Source organism: Eschscholzia californica, unplaced genomic scaffold (assembly GCF_041429995.1).
Source record: "Eschscholzia californica isolate CP2 unplaced genomic scaffold, dmEscCali1.0.p SCAF_1, whole genome shotgun sequence".
Classification (NCBI taxonomy): Eukaryota; Viridiplantae; Streptophyta; class Magnoliopsida; order Ranunculales; family Papaveraceae; genus Eschscholzia; species Eschscholzia californica.
The window spans coordinates 57305357-57310533 of NW_028238198.1; the positions used below are offsets into that span (position 1 = coordinate 57305357).

Genomic DNA, 5177 nt, shown 5'->3' on the forward strand with positions numbered 1-5177 from the left:
GAGAGAAAAGAGAAAAACAAGCTGAATTTACATAAATAACCCCCAAGAGAGGAAAGAGAGCGTGTTTCCTAAGGTTTTGTTTGATAGCAATTAGGGAAAAGGAAAAAAAATAGAGAAACTTTTACCTCGAGAAACTTTTTCTTCGAGAATAATTATCTCTATAAATAATTTCATATTTTCTATCGTTTGGTTCGCTGGGAGAAAAAAATAATTATTTCTTCATTTTCTATTTTCTGTTGTTTGACTGGCGTAAGCGCATAAGTGGTTGTAGTTTCATTTGTAGTTGTTTATGCCAATATGGGTCAAATGCTAACTATATAGGAATGTGATAGATTTAACTCTTATTCATACTTTAACAGAAAAATTTATGAAATTACTTCCAGCCTCTAGCTTGAGTATATGTTTCTACTAGTAAAATTAAGCTCGCCCAATAAAATTTTCACCTTCTCTCTCAAGATCATTTTTCATCAGTATCATCAAAAGCAACATATCTTCCCTTTCGTCTTTATCTTTTTCTCTTTCTAATTTACAGTCAATGATCAATTACCAATGCCCATCTTATGATCTTTAAACAGTACAAAATAACTTAATAAAAATATATGAAGATCAATAAACAAACGCAGAAAGCCAACATAAACTTGTATAAATTTGCGAATAATTAATTAGGCCTTTAATATGGTAGATTTGATTGTCCAATAACATCTTTTTCATGGATTCAAGTCTTGGTTGTAGCATAGATATGAAGGTAGTCCTGGAAGCCATGGTTAATAAGATACGACAATTCAGGAGCAGGAGAAATGACTGCATCACTAGATGGATGATCCCGTTCTTGTCTGCCATGAGTCGTTGAATAACGCTCTTATCCTTTCCACCTCTACGTGATGATCGTATTAATGAAAATTGTGTTATTCTTTGAAGGTGGTATATACACCCATTTTCCATCTTTTTAGAATTCAAGACCAGGAGGTCAATCATCTTGGAGCAAGAAAATGATAACAACGGCACCAGTGTCTGCTCGAAGGCCAGTAACTAACTGTGGTCGATCACATCGTGGGTACTTGGCCACTTTCCTTCCAACAGAAGGTCCTGCTGGTCCTGCCAAGGCTTTTTTTCAGGTAATCTCTCTTTAACCTTAAGTTCTCACACATGTGTTCTGATAATTTCTCTGCCAATATTATCTGGTTAATGTATAATGTAAACATCCACTACTATCCTGAATATGGGTAGAAATTTCATAGTTCATTTTTTTATCTTCCATGTTTAAGAACTGAAGCATGTCTTAAAGTGAAAAAAGGTCGTTCGGTAGATTAATGGATTCGTCCAACTTAGCCTTAGGGCGATGCCAAATCTTTCCCAATCTGGTAGAAACTAAAGCTAACAACTACAACAAAAATGATGGAGAATCCAATCTGGTTCAAGTTGTTGATGATGGGTACTCTTTCTCCTCTATTCTATCTAGACAGTCAATGAGAATAATGTGAAGAGAGAAGGATTTTATTGGTTGAAATCTTATCATTAATGGGTTATATAGCCCGACAAGAAAAAAAATTCTCGGCTAATAGGTGGGTAAGAGATTCTCTATTTTAGGAGAAAAAATTGGACCAAAAAGTCACGTGAGTCCGTTTCCTTCTTTCCCCTATTGCCCGTCAAACACATTGAAAATTAATATTTAGGAGAAAATATTTCCCTTTTCCCTACAGAAAGTGTCTATCAAACACAACCTAAGAAAACCACTTTAACACCTATTTTCTGAGAAAAATTATCAACTCATTTGCCCACTTTTTTAGTTCTTAAGAAATTGATTTTTCTTAGTGGCCAACCAAACAGCGGAAATTGATTATTTTGCGAAAACGACTTTCTTATTCACTTTTTCACACGTATCAAATGGACCCTTGATTCCACATTTCAACGACTCCATTTTCTTTCCGGTAAGAAAAACTTGGTTTTCCCGTTCAAATACTTTCGCGCGCATCACACAGACCCTAAAACCCCAAAATATAAACGAATTTTGAGAGAGAGAGTAAGGGTGCCCCTAAAAGCATCCCTAGTTTTCACTCAGTCTCGCCTTCACTCTTGGCACTTTTCATGGGTCTCGGACCGAATAATCCGAGGCAATAATAGAGTAGTGGTGGTGGATGTGTGTTGGTGGTGTTGGAGTTGTGGCGGTTATGGCGGTCGCTACTGGCGCGTAGAATTATGGTATTGGTGGTGGTGGTGGTGGAATGAATTATGAAGGTAGTGTTGGTTCGGCGAGTGGGTTTGTTAGTATAGTTGTGGTAATGGCCGTAGCAGTATAATGGTGTTAGTGTTACTGTTGGTGGTGGAGTGACAATGGTGGTGGTGTGTGGTGTCATGGTGAGAGCAATGAGACTAGCCACTAATTATAAAAATTAGACCAATATCTGGTTTTGAAACGATAGGCTCGGATTTGAGCTTGTCTAACTTGTGGACTTAATTATTTGGTTACTGGACAACTTCCCCATAAATACATTTCAAGTTGCTTTCTTGTGCACTCTCCTCTCTTTTATACATTAAATTAAACATCCAAACATAAGAAAGATACAATGAAATAGGAATTTCAATCAAAATTTGATATTTTATCTAGAATTCATAATATTAACTCTCCTAAGTGCTATTATAAAGCATGACGAAGAAATACACTAATGAGATACAAAGAAACCAAAAATACTCAATTTAGACAACTGCTAATTCTTGTCTTCTCTGGTGAAAGAAGAACTTCATCAATGGCTTTCCTCTTTTTGTTCAAATGTTGTAATTGTTGATTTAATTCTTCTCTTGATTTTCCCTTTAACAAATGGGATTTTAGCCTTTTTACATCTGATAATTTAACTGGTTTAAGAAAGAATTCTTCAACTCCTTCCTCTAAACACATGTTAATTTTTGATGGTACATTTTCTGATGACATTATCACAACCGGCATATCTTTTAAACATGATGATTCCTGAAACAATAAAAAAGAAAAGTGAGGAAAATCTATCAAACTTTTTGTAAAGAAAAAAAAAAGAAAAGAGATTTTGAAAATAAAGATCTATAAAATATTTAAATACCTTTACTCAGAAGATCATATCCTGTCATTCCTGGCATACAGTAATCTGTTATTATCAGATTAGCTTGAATCTCCTGTAAAAAATAAAATAAAAATAAGAATTGAAAATGGATCACAAAACCCACAAAACTAAACTATAATTAAAGAGAACTTATTCACAGTTTGAATTGACTCGAGTCAGATTTCAGATAATTTATTTTTATATGACTTGACTGATATCTGATATAGGTTGATATTAGGTCAACTTAGTTCAGTTGATTTAAATTTAGACGAGTCAAATTTATATCATGAAAAAAAAACAATCACATAATAAAATGATTTTATCTGGTGATGTGATGAAATAGGAGGTGGGTTTTCGTTTATTTGGGAGTCCTTTTCCAAACCAAGGATTCAAAAGCTTTACTTCCAGAATCAACTGTGGTAACTAGCAAAATACATAAGAAAATAACAATCAAAATATAGGGACTTCAAATATTAGGACATCTTCATGAAAAGAAACTTGATTCATCTTAAATCTGGAATACCTTGATATGATGAAGTCTTGAGTAGTCTTTCAATAAGTTTTCTGTCAATCAGACTATCATCTATTGCTAAAACATGAAATTTTGTATCATTTGCCATGTTTGTAGTGGAGAGAGAGAGAGAGAGAGAGAGAAAGTTGTTGCTATTGTGGTGGAGAATGGTGGTGTTGGTTTAGAGAGAGAGAGAGAAACCCACTACTAAATTACATAGCACCAAAATTTAGAGTAAAGAGAAGATCTCACCAAATCTTCAAAGTTTGTATTTTTGGAATGAGGGACCTAGTCTTACCACTTTTTCTACTTCAAGTTCTTTTTTTTCACAGAGAAGTTCTCTTAAATGGACTATCAAAAAGAGGTTAAACTGTCTCTTCTAAATGTAAGAACCAAACAAAGGACAGGGTCGCCGTGGGGGCCGGCTGATGAGACATGAAAATGTCCCATCTGAATCTCTTAACTAAGGCTAGTTAGTCCATTTCGAGCGGTTACTCTGATGATTTGTATGTTTCTCTTGTTCAGGTGTCTTCTACGAAATTGAGCGCGAAAAAGGCTAAAAACGGGAAAAAGACAGACTAGGGGTATTTTGGTCAATGGTTGAATCCTGAATATTGATGCACGGATGAGAAGTAGAGTCCAAGACGAATCCAATGGCGAAGACGGAAGTCGAATCGGAGTCTGGATGAATAAAATAAAGCTAGTCAAAGCTGGGATAAAAAAAAGAATCATTGACCACGTCAGCTAGTAGACACGTGACCGACGATCCAACGGAGATGGAAGAATTTTCGGTATACTGGTTGTAACATGCGGGTAATCTTTGGCATTTATTTCTGGCGGAAATTCCATGTAATGCAGCTAAGATACTACAAAACTTCCGGTACACGTACTACTTGATCTAACGGCATCAAATACCTTTGCGCACGAGGCTTCATCCGGGACACGCGACACAACTTATTAACCTTTCCCGCGAAGTTCCTAATCATTGTTATTAAATCCAGCAAACTACCCACGTGATTCCCAAATTTATGGGAATTCCTATATCCTTTCCATCTCGGTTTCTCTCTTTCCCTCTATTGTTTTAAAAAGAGATAAATCTAAAGACAAAAATAAAAATAGAAGAAAACAGAGAGCTTCATGGAAAGAAGGATTCTACAGGTAACATTCTCTCTCTAGAAACAGAAATTTAAAGAGAAGATTGAAGAGGGATAGCTGGATATTTTCTATAGAGAGGAAACTCTGAGATCTAGAGAGATGGAAATCAATTTGAGATTTCTAAACAAAGGAAATCATATATGAAGATGACAGAGGAGATTTTGATTCGATTTCTATTTAGAGAGAGAGGGTTGGATTGATGATATTTGGTTGGAGTATTGGATTCAAATATTTTACAGTAAAGAGAGAAAAGGATTTATCTCTATTGTTCTATTTAGAGAGAGAAATCAGAGGAAGATTCTTTTGAAGATGGAAGGAGAAGATTTGGAATTTTGGTATCCTGAACTTTATAAAAACAGAGCTTCATGAAGGGAGTGGACACCTTTTCTTAGAAAAAAAAAACAGGGAGCTCTTCTTCTCCTCTCCGGGCTTCAAGTATACAT

General features: G+C 35.3%; 2 pseudogenes; both read right to left on the bottom strand.

The window, feature by feature from the left end:
• Positions 1 to 715: 715 nt before the first annotated feature.
• LOC147567782 (1-aminocyclopropane-1-carboxylate oxidase 1 pseudogene) lies at positions 716 to 1202 on the bottom strand (annotated as a pseudogene).
• A 1426-nt stretch (positions 1203 to 2628) lies between these two features.
• On the bottom strand, positions 2629 to 3688 carry LOC147567783 (two-component response regulator ORR4-like; annotated as a pseudogene).
• Between the last annotated feature and the right edge of the window lie 1489 nt (positions 3689 to 5177).